At 41.3% G+C, this 23,444-nt stretch overlaps 1 protein-coding gene across 7 annotated transcripts in view; it reads right to left on the reverse strand.

The window, feature by feature from the left end:
* The window catches only part of ATXN1 (ataxin 1), a 440,770-nt gene that overhangs the window by 143,589 nt on the left and 273,737 nt on the right, over positions 1-23,444 (reverse strand). The gene's annotated exons all lie outside the window — the stretch shown is intronic.

The following is a 23,444-nucleotide window of genomic DNA, read 5'->3' on the forward strand; positions in this document are numbered from 1 at the left end:
TCATACGCCTTTTTAAGTTATTTTACATGTGGAGTTGCCTTGCTAAAGAGATCTTGCAATAGTCAATTACTACTCTCAAAGTATTCCATCAATTGTAGTTTTTAATATCTATACTTTAGTCAATACTGTACAAGCTAGCCTAGGTGAACTAACGTGCAATTACAGTATAAAAATAAGCATTTGTTAATTTAATTCTATATTAGTTATGTGCTTTCCTCTGTCTGTTGTCCCAGACATTCCTACACTACAGATCTTCCCGTGTAGCAGATCAAAAATAACCCTGCAGTTTTTGCAAATGAGGTTTATGTTGCATGTATAAAATATTCAGTAGTGCCTCAAATGCTGATTTACAGTTGTAAGCTGGCTTGCCAGACTTGTGATTTTGTGTAACACAACATAGATACATTCTAGTGATTTACTAAATGCATTATGTCCTTGGATGTCACATACATATCTACACAGCTTGGAACTCTGCACACCATTTCTCACAAAGTCAAGCGTACTTCATTAAGGTCATGTTAACCTATAACCAGGGCAGGTGAATTGGAATTTTAGAAACTGAACACATCTTTATAATGTTGGGCAGCAATTTTAAGGTTACATACTTTTCTTTGGTAATATGGTAAATTATTTAACCTTTCAAATCTGCATTTACAATGGTATTAAAACAGATATGATTAGGGGCATTCCATATAAATTTTAATTAATCTGTGTTACCAGTCTACTGTTAAAGGAAATAACTTTTTATTTTGTATTTATTTGGAGCAATTAGTATTCATTTTTTTCTACTTGGATCAATAAGTAATATTCAAAACATGATGTAATTTAACCTAAATATTTGAAAGCAGTCAACTCTATAATTCCCCTTACCCACTTAATACCAGCAAGGCCTCTGTTTCCAACAGTTAGAGGAATCTGTTACAAGCATCTACATTTTTTTGGGCAGGGGTGACAGAATTCTAAAGTGTGTCTACAAAACCCTTTATAAATGTCAGAGATAGTGTAATGAGAGCCTCACTCTGCATCAAGGGCCACTCACTGCTGGGAGTAGATCCAAAGAGAATTCTGTGCATCACGTGACCAACATGAAGACATCAGTAAAGGGAAGTATTAAAAAATATATAAATACAGCTGTGGGACTTCAGGGGGGATCCAGGAGTTGGGCTTTACAAACAAACCTATGGGGTTGATTTACTAAAGCTGGAGAGTGCAAAATCTTGTGCAGTTGTGCACAGTAGCCAATCAGCTTCTAACTGGAGCTTTGTCAGTTAAGCCTTGAAAAAAAAACCTGGAAGCTGATTGGTTTCTATGCAGAGCTGCACCAGATTTTGCACTCTCTAGTTTTAGTAAATCAACCCCTATGTGTGCATATAGAAATAGATTTAGTTTGGTGAGTAAAATGTTTTCTTTTTTGTAATATAATAAATCTAAAGCCAATATATATTTTAGTTTTAAGAATGAGTAAAACTCATGTCAGTTTTTTTTTTTCTTTTCTGTGTCCTATTAGCGAAATTTCCTTTACCTCCTATCATACCTGTGAATGAAAGAAAATCTTTCTAAACTAAGGGGAAATCCAAACTGTTTTTACTGAAATAATTACACCCACTGACAGATTGTTCCTCTGTAAAGCCTCATACACATGATCGAGGCTGTTGGTGGACATCGGACAATTGTCGTCAGACTTTCCACCAACAAATGTTGGCTAGCAAGTTTTCAGATTTTCCGCCCACAAATGTGTGTTGTCGGATTTTGTGATCATGTGTACACAAGTCCGTCGGACAAAAGTCCAAAGTACAAACACGCATGCTTGGAAGCAAGGACGAGCCAGAAGAGATCGGTCTTGTAAACTAGCGTTTGTAATGGAGAATTAACATTCATGACGTGGTAAATTATGAAATCTCCAAATGCAGCGCATATTATCTTCTTCTTTAATGTTATAATAATGAAGCTGCTTTGCTGGTAATACTGATGGAGTTATTGCAAAGGAATTTTCAAAAGCTTTTTTTTTCTAGTCATATCGAAAATAATATTATTATGTTTTTTTTTTTTTTATTTGGGCAAGTTAGCACAACACCATTATCCTGTAGTTTTTAAGATCAAAGATACAACTAAGATACAACTATGTTGGTGTCCCTTGTTAATTTTACATTGTATTTTTTAAAATGTAACTGCCTACAGTCATTTGAAGTAAAACACATAGCCAAGTATTATTCTCCAAATTTTTTTTATTGTGCATTAAAAAAAGAAAACAAATAAAATTAGACATGCTATCTGCCAATAGAACTTAACCAAAAAGTGCATTCTATGCATCCAAAAATATAGGAAATATACCAAATCGTCAACCAAATGGCTGGTTGACAAACGGCCGTTCAGAAACTAACTGAAAAGTACGAAATGAAAAGTGCGAAATGAAAAGCGCGAATCAACACTCACCAAGCTTCTACTAACACGAAATTAGCAGAAGGAGCCCAAAGGGTGGCGCTGAAGAGATGAAAAACCACGTAGTACGTTTAGTATGTCACTACGTTCGTAATTGTTGGCCAACAATTGTGTGGCCGTGTGTATGCAAGACAAATTTGGGCCAACGCCCTTCGGACAAAATTCCACGGTTTTGTTGGCCAACAATCCGATCGTGTGTATGAGGCTTTACTGTTCTGGTGAAAAAACTAAATTTTGGATTTGCCACCACTTCCATAACAGTGATAATGGTCACTAGGGCAAATAGGGAAGGTGAATTGCCCCAGTGGGGACAAAGACATCAATGCAAGTCTGCTTTAGGTTCTAATTATTCCACACTCCATACAAAGTTCTAAGAAAACTTTTGGCTTTAGATACATAAGCCAAACTTTGCCAGTATACATGTGTGTACATGCTTCTGTGCCAAACAGTGCAAAAGGTGTGCATGTACAGTGTTTGGCAATTACATTGTGAATGTGGATTCACTAGTGAGCAACATGTTGCCAATAACAGAGAATAAACACTGCCAACATTCATTAATGAGTTTGGCTTTAATAAACTAAGCATAATGACTGCTGTGTGTAGGACTGTGCCATTACAGTTTTCGTATGCTTTCTATAGACTCCATGCAAGTTTTTGCCTGTCAGCAACATACACATATTAGAAGAATATCAAATGGATACATGAAAAGGCATCATAAAAACGTTACTGTTACAATTTTCTTTACATGAAGTTAGCAATTTGTCAGCCATATCTATGTAGAATTTCTGTGCAAATTCTATCAGGCCACCAGCCGCCATCCAGCTCATTTTTACTGGGTGCGTCATGTATTTTGCTACAGGCAAGATGCTGGGACATAAGAAAGTATGCTGTGGTAGGATTATTAAGCAGAGTCATGTGAATTTCTAGTGCAAATTAGGCTGTCTCTCATTTATGAAAGGCTCTCCAGTGGGTATGGTGTTTTTACATTTACATTCCTGGGCAGACAATTGCAACATTAAGCAGAAATCTGAAACAGATATATAGAGATTGGAGAGAGATTTCCATTCAGAAATATCCATGCATCACAAGCACACCATGGTGAACCAGAACAAAAACGTTCATTCTTGCCACAGGAGAGTAGTGCAGTGCTTCTGGGCCTTAAAGCAGAATTAAACCCATAATTTTAACAGTTAAAAAAAAACTGTTACATTAACCTCCCTGGCGGTATGATTATTTCAGATTTTAGGTGCTGAAAGCGGTACCATTATTTTGCACAGAAATTTGGCGTTTTATATTGTAGGCCTGTAATTCTTAGGAATAGTTCACTTAAATCTGTCCAAACAAGAGTCTAGAAGACATTCCGGGTGTGATAAAGTTTGAAAAACGAAATAAAAAATTATAATATAATAAATAACTATAAATAATTATAACAAATAATAATATAATAATAATAAAAATTATATAATAATGTAATCAAATCAAAAACACTGAAATTTGCTCAGTTGCAGAATTGTAGCTTTTGTTACTTTTAGTGTTTGATGACGGATCTCCTCACAAATCACTATCGCTCAATTCTGCAAGTGATTATAATTTATTATCACTTTTTTCTAGCTGGTCTAAAACCACTTTTGATGTTAAAGAGACAGTTTTGGTTGCTATGGACAAACTCCAGTTTCCAGGCAGAAAGAACAGTTTTTATATATATAAAACTGCATGCAGGACACTGGGCAGACCACTAGGGACAAAGGGGGCGTGTCATTATTTGATACAGTACTGTAATCTGTAAGATTACAGTATACTGTATCTGTACTGTGTGTTTCACTTTTGAATTTACCGCCGAACTCCGTCCCCGTGCGTCGCAACGCTCGCAGGGAACGGAGCTCGGCACTGTGAATCGAGCGAGACACAGCGGCTCGCCGATCACAGCGGGGAGACATCGCAGGATCCAGGGGACAAGGTAAGTAAACTCTTCCTGGATCCTGCAATGCAAGCCCGAGTCTGGCTCGGGGATACCGCTTTTGGTATGAAAAATCCACCCCGAGCCAGACTCGGGAATACCGCCAGGGAGGTTAAGGAAATGTAGCTGTCACATTGGATGTGCTGTCAAACCATCCAATGGCTGGTGTCCTAACTGATCACACGTGCAGCATTATGGCAGTTGAAGAATTGTAGCTGCTGACTTTTAATAAACACACACTCACCTCTCCCAGGATCCAGCGATGTGCTCACCCTAGCCACCCCTTCTCTCGGTCTTCTCTCCTGGGCATCTCAATTGTGGGCACCCGGCTGTGACAGCTTGTGGCTTCACAACAGGGTGGCCACTGCTCATGCTTTTGGGACCTATGACTTGTCCTAGATGACTGTGGGGAGGGAGGGGGAGAGGAAAACTTCCTCTTAGATCACCTAGGTGACTAGAGCTCCCCCCCAAAAAAGTACCATTTGTAGAAGAGGAGGGGATCGGACATGGGGGGGGGGTCAGACATTTCCACGTGACCACCATTAGGCCATGAGCAAGTGATGTCTTGCAGATTTGTAAGTATGGGTCCCCCCTTGTTTGATACCCAATGTTTGCATTGACAGAATACATCTTATTATGTATGTCATGTATTCCTAAACTTTTTCTACTTTTTAGACAATTGTGTGTGCATCAACCTCTGAGGAAGTGACGTCATGTCACAAAACACATCGGGTTACAAAGATGCACGTTCACACCTATTATTGATTGATCTTTGTAACACTGTACCTGGCTACAGAATTAATATGTATATATTGACCAATCTGCTTGACTATATGGCATTATGTTACTGTTGATCTGTTGAAATTGTATTTACCAAAAAATCTTTATCTTGTGGATACAATTGAGTGTGTTGTGCCTTATATAATGTCTCACAATCAATTTATGTTTTCTTGTCTTCTTGGAGAAGGGGAGGGAGACCTTATAGCGGAACTTCCCCTCCTGGGTGGAGCTCCACTTTAACCACTTTAACCAAGTCCGAACTGTTTCACCCATTCTAGTCCATTTCCTAGTTATTGTTCTATAAATTTTGCAAAAAAATAATCTTTCTTCATAAATTTAGGCCAAAATGTATTCTGCTACATTTCATTGGTAAAAAAATACCCAAATCAATGTATATTGTTTAGTCTGTGTGTGTAATTCACACGTTAGGTTGGGGGTGGTAAAACCTTGCACACATCAACTGTACCCTGTGTACAGGCAGGATGGGTACACATACCATGGCTGCAATGCTTTGCTTCACATCTGTAGCAGCAATTGTATCCCCTGTACGCCTGGCTCCTGCTGCTGTCAATCAAAAGCTGTGACACAGGAGCGGGGCCGACTCATGCTGTCTATGTCAAAGGACAAAGGCGGGACTCAGGATTGAGCCTGCACGGGTGTGCCCAGGAAAAGGGGGCATCCGATGAAGAGGCAGACCCCAGAAGAAGGATTTGGGCTGCTCTGTGCAAAACCATTACTCAGAGCAGGTAAGTATAGGCATGCTTTTTTTTTTTTCGAACTTTCACCACCACTTTAATTTCTAATCAAATTTAATGCCAAATTGAGGTTCATTTTTAATTACAGTGATGAGGAAATTCGAAGGAGCAGAATGGAAACATTTTCTGGAATGAATTTCTACAGCGTATGTGTTTTTTTTTTTTAGAGAAAAGTCTAAAATTCAAATGTTAAAAGCAAACAAAATTGTGAAATACTTTTTGAAAGATGTTGGCCAAAATCATCAAATTTTTGTGTGTTGAGAATGTTTGTCCAAAAATCTACTAGTGTATTTCCAACTTTAAAATGACCCCAGTGTTTCTGCTACTCTTACCAACAGCTAATTAAACATAAAAGTCTTGCAATGTGATAATAAGTAATGAGAAACCATTATAACAACAGATTTTAGAATTTTATTGCATGCATATATGAAGATTTAGCTGTGATGTGTAGTGACCTGCTTAAATGATATTCCAGTTCTTCAAAGTCAGTCAGGACAATGATCAGTAATTATGCCCTATCGCACTTTACAATTTCATTTACTAAATAAACACCATGGGTGACGTAACATTTAATACATTTGAAAAATGACTGACAAGCTAGGCATACAAATACAAGTCAATATCAGATTGTTAAATAAGTAGTGTACCATGAATAGGTAAAATCGCCCACCCGTCTTATATTTGTGAATATGGCCTATTGCTATATAGTAAAAAACAGTGCAGTGCTTAAAAAAAATAAAACAATAATTCTAAAAAGCTTTCATGTGGAATGTCCAATAACTCTATAATATATGGATAGTCCCAATGAATGATTTAAAAAGCCAGGTCAATGTAGAGAGAGACACCAACAGACAATATGAAGAGTCCTCAATAAATAAATTAATAAAAGGCTTTTTCAAGTATAAGCAGAGAGCACTATGTATGTCCTATTGATTTTTACAAGAACAAATGATGATATCTACCTACATGAGAGGGTGTTGCTGTTGTCATCTATCTGAGGCTGGACAGGTTCTCACCTTACTGTTTGATTGCCCCTGTGGGTAATGCCTGTATGACCTTTCTGTAAGTTCAGAGGTCCACGAAGTAAGGTGAGCGGCCTGTTCTAGTGGTGGTGGAAGCACGGATAAGGACGCACATATATTACGATTTTATTCAAGCACCCTTATCACTATTGAGGACTCTTCATCTTGTCTGTTGGTGTCTCTCTCTACATTGACCTGGCTTTTTAAATTATTCATTGAGACTATCCATATATTAAAGAGTTATTGGACATTCCACATGAAAGCTTTTTAGAATTATTGTTTTATTATTTTTAAGCGCTCCACTGTTTTTTACTATATGTTGGTTCAAGAAGTGCAATATTTTGACCATGAGTGTTCAGCTGCTGTAGATAGGGGTAATTGTTTCTGGATTTGCGCTGACTGATTCCACTTGTTTAGTATGGCCTATTGCAGTTCTATACATACCAATATCAAGAGGTATGTAACAGATCCATCTAGGCTTTGACAAGGGCAGCAGTCATTTGAACACAGTGCTCTTTACTAGCTTAATTTTCCAAAATGAGAGGTTTTAAGAAGGAAATTTGCTGGAACAGAAAATGAAATGACCATTCATTGTAAGAAGAAGGCATCTGTTTGCCCGAGTGTGAATTGCTGTCTAATGCGATGTTGCATCGTAATGCAGCTCTTAGATGCTTTCATGTACAATCTCATGTTTCACTAATAGATAGCCTCTATTATTGCGTTAGGCATGATTGCTTCTATAATCTGTTTCTGCAATGTGGGTGTAAGGATATAGCCAATTTAGCAAGAAACAAGGTAACTTAGTTAGAATGCATCCACCTCTGTGGCTCAGCCATTCGATCTCCCTCAAGGTCACTTTCCTTAGTAACTTGAAGAGGATTACATCATCCTATACAACGGGACCGTTATATCAGCAATCGATAAGGAGGTCTCGGTGCAGCACAGGAGCATCCCATTGTACTTTAGAATTGAGTTACATCACTACAGGCGCACAACGCATTAGAGGGCATTTTTCACATAAAAAGCTTCGCTGCTTCTTCCTGAAGCTAAAGTCCCACTTATTATTTGTTCTTCAGCTGAATTCTGTTCTATTCAGTGAGAAATAATGTGCTTCGATGTTACATGAAAAACATTTTCCACTCACTCAGAGATGAAACACAAATGTACAGGCAGAGTTCACATGAAGAGTCAGCAGAATACAGTGACAGCACCAAACAAATCACAGGAGCATAATGAGACAATTGAGTGGCTGCTGAATATAAATACCAGATCCGGGGTATATGGAAAAGACTAAATGGAAAAATAAGCAAGAAAGAAAGTTAGTGATTCTACATATGCTTCTTGCTTTAGGCTTCACTGTTTTTACTTTGTCTGTGGCATATATGACAGCAGATTTGCAAACAGAGAAAGAGAATTAATCAAAAAGTAAAAAAAAAAAAAAAAACCACCATTGGCAGGATAAGGCTTAGTTACACTTGCAGTTGCATCGCAGCTTTACTACTACCCCCCCAAAAATGCATAGACAGCCATACAGGGGTATACACATGCTGTGGCCACGATACTTTGCTTTGTGGTATAGAAAAAAATAAAGCCTTCCTGTGCCTTAGGCAAAGTTCACACTAGCCCAAATTGTGTGTTCCGGTTGTGGGTTTGGTAATTGCATCAATTCCCTCAATCACCCACAGCCGCTTTGCAGTGCTCTTGTGAGACACACGGGGCTGCCATTCATTATGAATGGCACCCGCCCACGCATCTCAGCCCCCAGCGCGATTGCAGATGCGGGAACTGCAGGGAAACCTCATGGTCAAAAAGACTGCCGTGCCCGAGCAAACACTGGCCGCACGGGCCGCACTAGTGTGAACCTAGCCTTAACAGGCATTACCACCTGCCAAACACAGCCCATTCAAGTGAATGGGTATGCAACAAAACTGCCTAACTGCCTGCAATGCACGTGGTTAAGGTGCAGGCTTTAAGGAGTTAAAACAGGCAGTAAGAAGGCGACATGCCGCCTCGTCACCACCTGGCAAACTCGCTTTTCAGAGGGCAATGCTGGTGTAAACAAATTCTAAGGCTCCATGCACACTGGACCTCAAAAAAGCTTTTTCTTGACGCCAGATTGCTGGCAGAAAAAGCTGGTTGGAAAACTAGCTTTCAACAGCGTTTTGTACTAGCGTTAATGAGCGTTTATGAGCGTTTTTAGCATTAGCGTTAATTGGCGTTTTTAATAAAAATACACAGAGGACACTCCAAAAATCCCACAATGCATTCCAAACTCCCACAATGTATTGAAAAAATAGAATGCCGAACGCTAATTAACGAGCGTTTATGAGCGTTTATCTGCGTTTGGCTTTTTTTTAAAACGGCACTTTGAACGCGAATTTCTGGCATTCAGAAAAAAGCCGTGAGATGGGAGGGCCCATGGAACTCAGAATCCCTTGGAAAGTAGGGGAAGCCCTTGTTTCACCTCCCCATACACCTCTTATGTCTATCCTGGCACAGGGTGAGTGAGAAAGTATATCTTGGAATACTTAAAATGGGACAGTAATATTTGTATATGTAAAGACTGTTATTGGTTTGTTTGATTCTGAACTCAACATGTTAATTGAGTGAGCTGATCACATTAGCCTCCAGGACTGGCTAGGAGACGAACAGTCTGGCTTACCACAGCTTCTATTCCACAAATTGTTGTTTGTTCTAATTAACCCTGTGTTGATGTTTATGGTAATGTGTATTGAATAATCAATTGTTAGAGGAGGTTCCAACGGCATATAAAGTCTTGTAAGTTTGATTCTAAATAAATATAGTCCATGTTAGCAGTCAAGCAAGTCTCCCCTTGTTTTATGCTTGAGAGCGGTTGGAATATCTGATATCTGTATCCAGACTACAAGGAAGTGGTATACTGACGGAAACACTCAAGCGGAGTGTGGGACGTTCAGTGACATTGGTGGCAAGCAGCGGGACGCTTCCTGCAGTCTGGGACATCCAAACCTCCAACTGGATCCAAGATCAGCATAGCAGACTTCAGTCACCCCAGCGGAGATATGGACCTGGCATCTGAGTTCCCGGGGCTACTGCGAATCATCCTTTCAACATACACCAGGACTGTGTCTGAGGATGAATACCTGGAGCTCAGGCAGCAAATTTGGGTGGAGCTCTGGATTGGAGCCCTCCAGCTCGCTGGTATAAAACAGGGCAAGTGCTTTCCAACCCAAGAGCAACGGGCCAGTGACCAACGGGCATTGCGGATGGCATTCCTGGGAGAGCGGCCCCAGGAGCAATGGGTGACTGAGTTGGACAGGCTGGTCCAGCAGGAGATAGAGCTGGACAATCATTATCGGGCTCTGCAATGACACGCAGAGCAGGGATATTTAGGGGAGACAACAGAATGCTCTCTGGAGGGATATGACTTTGGAGGCCCTGAATTGCTGTGGGAGAGCCTTACAGGTCATTTTATGTTTGGCGATGAAAGGGAACTTGACCTTGAGGACCTGCGAGAATATAGAGAGGCTATGCTCAGTCTTGCAGGGGTCTCAGAGCTCAAACCTGATCTGGACCATTTGCTAAGGAAGGAACAGCATCTGGAAAGGGCATACAGGAAACTGCTAGAACATGTTCAACAGCATGCCAGAGAATCAGCAGTGGAAAATCTGAAGATTGCCATCCCCAAACCTGAAGTGCTGACCACAGGGCAGAGCTCTGCTAACCTCTGTCCAGCACTGATAACATCTTCTGGGTTCCATGGACAGGAGATGGTGAACCTCTATCCCCAGACACCAGTTATAGAGATAGGGGATTTAATAGACTTTTCTGCTGAGGAAGAACAACCTGATGAGCCTCCAGCAGAAGAGCTGGTATTAGGGCCAAACTTCACTGTGCTCTGCCCAGCACCAACAGCAGTATCTGTGGAGTTACAACAAACTTCTCCAGCTGAAGATCTGGCAACCGGACAGAGGGTCCAAGACCTCTGCCCCACACCTGTGGCAGTTTCGGAGGCCCAGGGTGAGAAGGTGGCAATCACTTCCCAGCAGCAGATACAGGAGGAGAATGGAGAGGAGGTGTGTGTTGTCCCTCCCCAACAGTTGGCCAGGGTGGAGGAAGCGGCCTTCCCTCCCCAGCAAAGATCAGTGCACCTGGGAGACAGTACCTTAGGCATGTCGTCCAAGTAGCTAGATGAGGGAATGGAGAAGGAAGCAGCCGGCTCACCTCCCCAATGGCAGCTACACAGTTTGGGAGTGGAGGAAGCCAGCCTCCTGCCCCAGCTGTTAGCCAGAGCGGAGGATGCGGAGTCCCCAGCAGAAGTGCTGGCAACAGGGCAGAGTGCTACCAACCTCTGCCCAGCACCGGCAACAACCACAGAGTTCCAGGGAGGCGGGGCAGTCGGCCTTCCTCCCCAACAGTTAGCCGGAGCAGATGGTGTGGGGTTTCCAGCAGAAGGGCTGGCAACAGGGCCGAGGACTGCTGGACTTTGCCCTCAACTAACAGAGGATGGATTTCTTGCGAAGGTGGATGGGACTTCAGTCTCCACCTGTATACCCCAGGGGTGCTGGGCAGTCGGCCCATATCCCCAACAGCATGACGGAGTGAGCCCAGTCACCCTGTCTTCTCTCCAGCGGCAGAAAGGACTCCAGGGAGAAGGGCCAGTCCAGGCCTCTCCCCAGCGGCAGATATGTTCTCTGAGAGAGGCAGAGGTTGGCTGGGTGAGTAATGCTTTGTTTGGAACAATTTGTTTGGGGTACTGTATGGGTACAGGCATTAGAGGACTGGAACTACTGACTAACTTCGGAGTCAACCCGTCTGGGGTCTCCTCCTGTGTTAGTCTTCTGCTGAAAGGGGAGAGATGTGACGGGAGGGCCCGTGGAACTCAAAATCCCTTGGAAAGTAGGGGAAGCCCTTGTTTCAGCTACCCATACACCTCTTATGTCTAAGTCACCCTGTGCTATCCTGGCACAGGGTGAGTGAGAAAGTATATCTTGGACTATTAAAATGGGACAGTAATATTTGTCCACAATATCTCCCAGGATATATGTAAAGACTGTTATTGGTTTGTTTGATTCTGAACTCAACATGTTAATTGAGTGAGCTGATCACAGTAGCCTCCCTGTTAGGGAGATTCACCCTCTGTGCTATGCTGTTTATCATTATCATGGGAAGTGAAAGAAGATCCCAAATTCTGGGTTATCACCAGAACAGGAGTAGAGGGGAAATCTTCCAATGGGGACTTTAGTTCTAGTGACCCTAGTGACAACCAGGGATTCCCTCACTTCCTGTTTTGGCTACAGACAGGAAGTGAAGGGAAATCTACCCAATGGGACACAGATGACAAAAAAACGACAGGTGTTATAGCCCCCACCCCCTCCTTACCCTATCCAGAATGAAAAACTCTTTGCTCTTAGTTCTATTTTAAGGACAGCCCTCTCAGTTGAGTGAGAGCTTAGAGGTCTCTTGAAGACTGACAGTTGCTGCCCTGTAATTATACTAATCTATACTGTTACTACATGCCATCTGTAATGACTTCACAGATGCTTACATTTGTCTTAACCAGCGGTCTCCAAACTTTCTAAACAAAGGGCCAGTTTACTGTCCTTTAGACTTTAGGAGGGCCGGACCATGGCCAATGAGAGTGGAAAAGGTCTTGATGTCAGTGGGAAAAAACAATACCCAAACTTTGGTGTCATTGGGAGGAATTGTGCCCTATCGTTGGTATCACTGGGAGGAGTTTTGCCCCAATATTGGTGTCATTGGGAGGAATTGTGCCCCTTCGTTGGCAGGGAATTATGTGCCATTGTTGGTATCAGTAGATAAAATAGTGCCCCAAGAGCCAGATAAAAGCAAGCAAAGGGCTGCAGTTTGGAGACCACTGGTCTTAACTAATAACTAACTATTATTTGATACTGTTAGGCAATCCATCTAAATAATCATTTTATGATGAAGATACACATTCTTGAAGCAACCCAGTTGTCCAGGTATTCTTTAAAAATGAATTTGGTTTAAACAGTTTTTTTTTGTATGCTGGTGAGAAGGTCCATGCATACATCTGTATCTAACAATTTTTGGGGATGTTGGTGTACAGTTGACAAGGAAAACCCATACTGTAATGTGGTCAGCCATCCTCTGTAGACAATCAGCCAGTAAATACATACATAGTTACATAGTAGGTGAGGTTGAAAAAAGTCCATCAAGTCCAACCTATATGTGTGATTATATGTCAGTATTACATTGTATATCCCTGTATGTTGCAGTCGTTCAGGTGCTTATCTAATAGTTTTTTGAAACTATCGATGCCCCCGCTGAGACCACCGCCTGTGAGAAGACGGGAATTCCACATCTTTGCTGCTCTTACAGTAAAGAACCCTCTACGTAGTTTAAGGTTAAACCTATTTTCTTCTAATTTTAATGAGTGGCCACGTGTTTTGTTAAACTCCCTCCTGCGAAAAAGTTTTATCCCTATTGTGGGGTCACCTGTACGGTATTTATAAATTGAAATTATATCCCCTCTCAAGCATCTCTTCTCCAGAGAGAATAAGTTCAGTGCTCGCAACCTTTCCTTATAACTAATATCCTCCAGACCCTTTATTAGCTTAGTTGCCCTTCTTTGTACTCGCTCCATTTCCAGTACATGAGGACTGGTGCCTAGAAATGGACAGCATACTCCAGGTGCGGCCGGACCAGAGTCTTGTAGAGCCGGAGAATTATCGTTTTATCTCTGGAGTTGATCCCCTTTTTAATGCATGCCAATATTCTGTTTGCTTTGTTAGCAGCAGCTTGGCATTGTTGAGCCTGTCATCTACTAGGACCCCCAGGTCCTTTTCCATCCTAGATTCCCCCAGAAGTTCTCCCCCCAGTGTATAGATTGCATTCATATTTTTGACACCCAAATTCATTATTACAAACATAGTAAACAGAGATAACAGTTGAAGTAAATGATTTAATGGTTCTTTGAAGAGCACAATGACCCTATCCAGCCAGTTTTCTGACTTTCATTTGCCCATGATTTTGCTAAAGAAAAAAAAATGGTTTCAAATCAGGCAAGCCAAATCCTGCATAAACATTGCCCTCATGCCTGCAGAGCATTTGTGTGTGGTAACTATGACAAGCATGTGAGACAGGATATTACCAAATTATTTCTCATTTCCAGTAAGCCTGATGTATTACACACAGGACTTATACATACCTCTGACGTTTATCTATAGTGTACATCCAAGTCTATTTTTACCTTCACTGTTACATATTTTTGGCAATCCTTCATATTTACATTGAGGATATATCTTATATCTATTTTCCAATATGAAGATTTTTTCCACTCGTTTATAAAATAAACACTATATTTCAGTACAGCAATTCGCAGAGAAGTATTTAACTGGTGCCACCAGCCTCTGTTTTCAGATTAGTGTCTCCCCTTACCACAAACACACAGGCATATGTGGTGGCAGAGGCCAAGAGAACGCTGGTATAATGTTTCACTATGGGTACCACTAAGCCCTGGTTCACACTAGGACAAGGTGCAGAAAATCGCCAACCTGTGCGCATTTCTTGCACTGTGGTTGAAACTCACTAGCCTTGCGATCTGCAGCGGGTGTCAGTGCAATGTTAACGACACCCCCAAACGCAGGTCACAAACATTACAAAATATATATAACTTATGGGACAGTGCACCTAGTGGCCATACTAAGAAGTGTACTAACACCCCTTTACATATGTGTACTTTAGGGCCTGCTTGGGAAGAACGTAGATAACTAATAGATTTTTGAGAATAAGAAAAATGGAAATGTATGCAAATACAACATGATCTTCAGACAGAAAGGTAACCACCAATATAGCCAAATCAGTTCACCCAGCTTTAGCCTAGTTTTTTTGTGGGAAGGGTGATGGCTGTCTTGTAGGTGTGCTCAAGCTGAGAAATAAAAACACCTTTTCTATCAGAATGGCAAAAGGTTCAGAATCTGCCATATTTTTATTGCTATGTCCCTTTTGGGGAATATCCTTTCACTTTAGGTCAGTGTTTCTCAACTCCAGTCCGCAAGGCGCCCCAACAGGTCATGTTTTCAGGATTTCCATTATTTTGCACAGGTGATTTGATCAGTTTCACTGCCTTAGTAATAACCACAGCCGTTTTATCTGAGGGAAATCCTGAAAACATGACCTGTTGGGACGCCTTGAGGACTGGAGTTGAGAAACACTGCTTTAGGTGATGAGTGGCAAAATAGAAAAAGAGCCATAATCTCATAAAAGGGTATGCAGGCAGCATATTAAAGTTGATAAAGGTTCTAACCTTTTTCCATTTTATGCCAAATGTGTGCAGCTGTTAGGATTTCTGAATAGCAGTCAAATTACAGCCTGTTCAAAGAAAGTAGTAAAGTGACTCCACAAAGGTGGCATAGTGATCACATAATTGCACCCCCTGCTGCCTGCACATAGTAAATATAAAACACTCATTTCAGATTTACCTCAACAAAGAAAAGTAAAATAATACATTTTTAGAGGGGTTGTAAGTAAATGAAAAATGGTATCTATATTTTGTGATGGTTTTATGTGACTTTTGGGTGGATTTTCACTGCTTCCAATCATTTGTGCACTGAATAGTAAAATATATGTCTACGGTTTAATTATTCTATACTATAATTTATCATTTTTAATGATAACATTTCTAAAGACAGATATTCTGCAAGAAATATTTACTTTTTTGTTAAAAAGTTGTACTTTTTATTTCACAGCAAAAGGTAATTTTTTTACAAATATTCCACATTGTACCTAGAGTACTGCAAATGTCATTTAGTTCATTGAATCCTAGTCAATTCGCTCTTCTAAAACATTGTGGTCAAGAATTAGGGATAACTTAAAGTGTCACTAAACCCAGGACTCTGCATTCACTATATTTGGTCTCCACAGTACACAGAAATGCAATTATTCTAGTAAATATAAACGGCTAAATACCTTTTTTTCCTCAGCAGTATATAGGATTCTAATGACTTCTGTCAGTGTCTGGGTAAAGCTTGTAGGAGGAGTTTTTATTTTGCTCTGGCTGTCCTATTCGGATGCAGGACCCCTGACCCTCTGTCTGGACAGTACTGATTGGCCCTGTGCTGATCACATGCACCCTCCCAAGAAAAAAAAATAAAAACTCTCTAGCAATACACACAAAACTGAGCATGTGCAGCCTGCCCCCTACCTTGGTATTATCAGGAAATGTACTGGGGACAGTGGAAGAAGGGGAGGATCAGAGGAGACAGGATCAAGCTGCGTTTTTACACAATGCAGAGGATTAACCATTAGGCTCCACAGTGAGTATAACAAGCATGCTTTACTGCATATATAGACTGATTTTACTGTTGTGGGTTTAGTAACACTTTAAGTGTCTATGAATTCTCTATGACAAAGATGGAGCTGCTTTGTGGTAGCCAGATAGTAGCAGCTCACAAACATTTCTATTTCTACACCTCTGGGCTGTGTAAAACTCCAAAAAGGGGCAATACCAACACGTATGCCTCAAATCAAAAAGTCTGCACAAACTTCGATGTAATCCACTGCAATCATACTCCAGAGAGCTACTCCTATATGAATTGTGAGGTTTTACTTTCTGAATATGTGCTTTGTAATTTCTTTTCTTTGTACTTTGTACCTAGTAGGCACTTAGGCCACTTGCACACTGATGGATGAGCCTGTTTAACATAAAGCAGATGCATGCTAGCATAAAGATGGCATAAAGATGGCTGAGCCTGTTCAATGGAAGCAGATCCATGCTAGTATAAAGATGGCATAAAGATGGCTGAGCCTGTTTAGTGGAAGCAGATCCATGCTAGCATTGTCAGTTTGTGTCTAACTCTTTCCCTAAAAGAGATATAGGTATGCTCTGCCTGCGCACAGCATGCCTGTATCTCAGTAGTCAGAGAAATAGACATGTCCCCCGTCTATCCCCACCAGGCTGATTGACATCTTCCGAAGCAAGGCATACACATTCAAGGAAAGTATTCCCCACTGTCTATTAAGTCACTTGGAGCCTGGTGTGCAGGAGGCACATGCTCTTGGAGCGCAATGTACACAGCGGAGAAAGTACTGCTAGAAGTCAGCAACAACCAGCCCCCTTCCAACAATGACAAGCCCCCTGCAGCTTAGCTATGGTACATAGAGAAGGCTATGGGATCATGTGACCACTGGACAATAAAAAAAAGGGTATTCAGCATTTATTTTGGGAGAACATGTATACAGTATATACAGTTATGGGACACACATATTAATGGATTAGGTGCAGCATATTCATAGATACTCTAAAATCAGGTCTCCTGTCCTTCCAAACAGGGCTGTGCATGACAGAGCTATGTGAATCTTATGACTAATAGGCAGAACCACAAATGCATTGGCAGGGAAAAAAGCTCCTGTTAATGTATTTCATCTGTGTAATAGGCTGTTTGCATGGAGTTCACACTAACTGGTGCACTTGATTTTTGATAAATACTTGTACTTTCCACACTCAGGAAAGGACCTCTAATGCCGCGTACACACAAGCGGACTTTCCAGCAGACTTGGTCCGGCGGACCGGAGTCCGTCGGACAATTCAATCGTTTGTGGGCTTCAGCTGACTTTTTTTCACAAAAGTCCGACGGACTATAAAACATGTTTCAAATCTTTCTGACGGACTCGAATCCGGTCGAAAAATCCGCTCATCTGTATGCTAGTCCGAAGGACAAAAACTGACGCTAGGGCAGCTATTGGCTACTGGCTATGAACTTCCTTATTTTAGTCCGGTCGTACGTCATCACGTACGAATCTGTTGGACTTTGGTTGATCGTGTGTAGGCAAGTCCGTTCGTTCGAAAGTCCGTCGGAAAGTCCATCAGAAAGTCTGTCAGACCAGTCCAGTCGAAAAATCCTGCCGTGTGTACACATTAGGCTTTAAGCACACTGCTTCTTTGGACTTCTTTCCTCCTTACAGGAGAAAAGCAGCTTAATCATGTCCTGCCGGTCGTATGCACACATGCAGCTTCTCAGCAGATGGGCTTTAACGGCAAGCAGCCGTATAATATATATATATATATATATATATATATATATATATATATATATATATATATTAATGTCTATAGGTAAACAGTATACTGTGCCGGGAGTGCGCTCCCAACACAGTAACTAAACTGTCACAGAAAGCATGCATTCTTACAATCAGGAGCTTTCCGATCATGTGACCACTGTGACAGCCAATCACAGCCGCCACATGATCGGTGTGCCCACCTCCACTTTCCATCATTTCGAACCACTTAAAGGGCTGGGAGGCAGCAGCTGGAAGGGGTTGAAAAACTTGGTAAAATTGTTTATGCGCATTTGTCATTAATGCATTCTACTGGCCAGAGCATTCATTTATTCTGGCCATAATCATGCATTAAGGCGCAAACGCGCTTAAATACGCCTAGCGTTAACACCCGTTTATGTGACAGACTTGAACTCCACTTATGTGACACTCCACTCCACAAATCCTGATCATTTTGTGATTATGATTTTCTTATAATGTGTTTTAAGAAATGAGGGTTTTATAGATGATGTGCTTGCAATGCCAAGCATATCCACAAAATTATTCATAACTTGCTGTTAATCACATACCAAGTCCCGCTTGTCTAAAAACAGGATTCAGACTGTAACCTCTGCTAGTATGGAAGGGGGGGGGGGAATTATCAATCTGTGTAAGATTTGGAAAGTATTTGGTTCATAAATATGCAATCTGATGTGTTGAAGCTGTGCTAGTTAAAGGAAACATCAACGGCTTTCATAAAAGCACTTTGTGGTTTAAAAAAAAAAAAAAAAAACACGACATAGAGCTGGATACTTTCACAAATGCATGTTATTTCAGATTTAAATGAAATGCCATCAGAAGCACATAAAGAACGTGCCGACATCCTGCTTCTACAATCTTGCAATTTGCAGATATATTTCAGTTTAAGGAGGATTATTTGAAAATATGCAATCCAGCAGAGTATCATTTTATCACTGCCTGTTCCTGGAAAGTCATTAGGATACCTTTCCTTCTGAGATTTCTTAGCATAGCACAGGGCCAAGGTGCATTGATTTGTGGGATAGCTGCATTTTTACCTGATATAGCATATGCTAAGCTGTATTGAGATATCAACCCCCAAGGAGAGTATTCATTGGGTTAAAATTGTCATCTACATCAGATCAACCACTTCAATAACGGGCACTTTCACCCCCTTCCTGCCCAGGCCATTTTTCAGCTTTTAGCGCTGTCACACTTTGAATGACAATTGCGCGGTCATGAAACACTGTACCCAAAGGAAATTTTTATAATTTTGTTCCCACAAATAGAGCTCTCTTTTGATTTAACCACTTCAATACTGGGCATTTTCAACCCCTTCCTGCCCAGGCCAATTTTCAGCTTTCAGCGCTGTCACATTTTGAATGACAATTGCGCGGTCATGCAACACTGTACCCAAATTCAATTTTTATTGTTTTTTTCCCCACAAATAGAGCTTTCTTTTGGTGGTATTTGATCACCTCTGCGTTTTTTATTTTTTGCACTATAAACAAAAAAAGAGTGCCAATTTTGAAAAAAACACAATATTTATTACTTTTTGCTATAATAAATATGCCAATTTTTTAAAAAAAAAACTATTTTTTTCCTCAGTTTAGGCCGATACTTATTCTTCTACATATTTTTGATAAAAAAAAATCACAATAAGCGTATATTGATTGGTTTACGCAAAAGTTATAGCGTCTACAAAATAGGGGATAGATTTATAGCATTTTTATTATAATTTTTTTTTTTTACTAGTCATGGCGGCGATCTGCGATTTTTATTGTGACTGCGATATTGTGGTGGACACATGAGACACTTTTGACACATTTTTGGGACCATTCACATTTATACAGTAATCCGTGCTATAAAAATGCACTGATTACTGTATAAATGTGACTGGCAGGGAAGGGGTTAACACTAGGGGGTAATCGAGGGGTTAACAGTGTTCCTAGGGAATGTTTCTAACTGAAGGGGGAGGGGACTAACAAGGGGAGGAGACCGATCTGTGTTGCTCTGTACTGAGAACACAGATTGGTCTTCTCCTCTCTGACAGGACGTGGATCTGTGCGTTTACACACAGAGATCCACGTCCTGCCATGTTACCGGGCAATCTCGTGTGCCCGGCAGACATCGCGGCTGCTGGGCACGCGCATCGGGTGCCCAGTGACACGGCGGGCGCGTGCGCCCCCTGGTGGGTAGGGAAGGCGAGGACGTCATATGACGCCCTCCCAGGACGAGAGCCGCGCCACCTGGCCGTCATATGACAGCCGGCGGGGGGCAAGCGGTTAATCACCTCTGGGTTTTTTACTTTTTACTAAAAAATAAAGACAGAAATTTTTGAAAAAATAAAAAAGTTTTTCTTAGTTTCTGTCAGTAAATTTTGTAAATAAGTAATTTTTCTCCTTCACTGATGTGTACTAATGAGGCTGCATTGATGGGCACTGATGGGCTGCACTGATGGGCACTGATGAGGTGCCACTTATGGGCACTGATGAAGCGGCACTTATGGGCACTGATTAGGTGGCAGTGATGAGGAGGCACTAATATGCCACACTTATGGGCACTGATAGGTGACACTGATGAGCACTGATAGGCGGAACTGATGGGTGGCCCTGATGGGCACTGATAGGTGGCACTGGCAGGCACTCATAGGTGGCACTGATAGGCAGCACTGGTGGGCACAGATGGACACTGATGGGCGGCACTGATAGGCATTGGTGGGCAGCACTGATAGGCGGCACTGATGGGCACTGAAAGCCAACACTGACTGGCATCACTAATGGGCACTGATTGCTGGCACTGGTGGGCACTGATTGCTGGCACTGGTGGGACTAATTGCGCTTTTTTGTAATCAGGGCACTGATGATCACTGCCCTAATTACCTGTTCTGATGTCCCCTGCAAGGAGATTCCACTGATCGGCTCTCCTCGCCACACACACTGTCAGTGTGAGGCGATGAGAGCTGATTACTGGCACTTTCTGTATTTACATGTGACTGGCTGTGATTGGACACAGCTGATCACATGGTTAAAGAGACGCGTCAGCGGCTTGTTACAGAGATTGGGGTCGCGACGTGTCCTAGCAACATATGATGTCCACCCAGAATTCACTCCATTATTGATATTCATACCAACTGGTTTATTTCTTGCACTTTAATATATAGCTGCTATTGTTGCACTGTTTGCACAGATATATATTTCTATTTTGATTGATTATTTATTTAGTAATTATTTATTTAGCATTATGTATTTAGGATTTGCTTAGCTCTTAGTAAGCGCCACAATTCTTTATTTTCTCATTTCTTTTTAGTGTGTGAACACTCTTTCTCGTTGGGAGCTACTATTTCTTATTCTTATAATATTTTATTTATTATGTACCTATGTAGTTTGTGCATTAGTAAATTATCTACACATTCCCTATCGATTTGTTGTTAAGTTTGTTCTGTTTTTCTTATATACTGTATTTTGCATTCTGCTAAAAACTTTAAATAAAAAGAATTGATAAAAAAAGCTGATAACTGTAAGCACCTCGTCAGTGGTAAATGGTTTGTCTCAACCCTCTAACTGCTAAATCTGCAGGACAGCTTGTTTGTTGAAAAACAATAGACTTACTGGTAGGATAACCAGATGAAAAGAAAGTCTTAAAAAGAAAACTATTGCAGCCATCACATCTAAGAATTGGCAAGCAGAAATTTAATAAATGTTTGCTTTTGGGCTTAATAACTTTTTAAAAGAGAAGTATGACCAAAGCTGTTTTGGCCATACTTCTCTTCTGGTTCACAGGAGTGCACTTATTGTGCCACTGTCAGTTGATGTCACAGAGCCAATCAAGGCTCTGGAAGGATGCCCACCATATTTTTGGGATCCACCCAGATGCCTGATCAGCATCTGGCTCAGCCTCCCAGCAAATGGCTGAGATACGGAACCAGCCGCTCCTGCCCCCTCTCCAGCGTGGAGCACCAGTGGGCGCTGGAGTGGCAGAGCTGAGTTGACAGTTATCACTCTTTTCTCAGAGCAGACTAAGACTTGAGCAATCAGTGGTCAAGTCATTTCTCAATTCTCTGACTTAGAGGCAGCAGAGGACAGCTGCACCAGAGGACCAATGAAGCCGAGTATGTAGGTTTTTTGCATAGCCCAAAGTACTCCTTTAAGGTTAGTGGCTCATCACAAGCTCCACTGAGAAAGCCTTGGGTGTAAGTCTGGTTCATTGACCTCTGGCAATCAGAAAAGGAAATGATTCACCACACTCTGGGCAGGTACAACATTTCTTGTTTATTTGATTACAGTGGGGGTAGCCTCTGGGTTTTTTTTCAAAGGGGAAAAAAAGGGCTGTCTACTTCAAATAATGTTTTTTATCTTGTAGTGCCTGTTCATAAACTGCAAATTGTGCTATGTTTAAATGCATTGAAAGTACAGAGCATTTATGCACAATGACCTATGGCAACCAATTCTACTTAGTGGTATCTGTGTTTATGGCCCTATGCATTCAGGGAAAAATGCCCGGAAATGCTGGCATTGGATGCACAAGGACTAGATGTTCAGTGTGCCAAGGGCATGAGATGGGTAATGAAAGAACATGGAGCCTTGGAGTGGCAGGGTACTTAGAGTACTTAACTGACAAAATTATTTTTCCTAATATTCATAAAATTTAATGAATGATAATAATGGACAGAAACAAAACACAGATGCTGCAGCTGTCAATAGTATATAATATACAGCACAGCTTACAGAGAGCAGGATTATGTTGTTTACAACACAGTTTACATAGTAAAGCGATCACAGCTATGTGAGAACATTTATTACAGAGGTAAGCAATAAGAAGTAAATCTAGAGTATGCATTGTGCAGAGTGGTCAGTGAAGCCCCCCCTCCTCACATTACTGGTTTTAAGTGGAAAAGTGCCATCGTATATTGGTGGTCAGTGGAAAAGTGCCCCTAAATTGGTAGTTAGTAAAAAAAATACTCAATTTCACTGGTGGTCATTGGGAGCTCAGCTGAACAGATAATTGGTGTTATTGCTTACTGAGAAAGTAGATGATTCACTGCACCTGTGCTGTTGGCTCTGGTTGTACCAGAACTACACAGTAACAGTAGGGCAGGAGATCAGTTTGCTCAGAACTGCCTACACTTAGGCTGTATTGCCATTCTCTACAGACAATGCATCCCCTTAATGTTTCCTCTGGCACAGAAAACTCCCACCACTTCTCCCTTGGTGCATAACTGCTTTGTATTTGCATTTGTGTGGGTTTCCTGTTTCATTCTTTAACCTAAAAATATACATCTACATTAAGTGACTGACACCTAAGCTGGCCTTCACATGTGCAGTATGTAGGTCCCTGTACAACTGTGGTGTGGACATTACGCAACAAGTTCTTTTGGGGGCACAGACTGAGTGGTTTTGGAAAACCCTGGGTTTTCTTTGTTAAGTATTGCTCTTTTATAGTCAACTGTCTGCTGGACACCTGTTTAATGAATAA

This window comes from Aquarana catesbeiana, linkage group LG05 (genome assembly GCF_042186555.1).
Source record: "Aquarana catesbeiana isolate 2022-GZ linkage group LG05, ASM4218655v1, whole genome shotgun sequence".
NCBI lineage: Eukaryota > Metazoa > Chordata > Amphibia > Anura > Ranidae > Aquarana > Aquarana catesbeiana.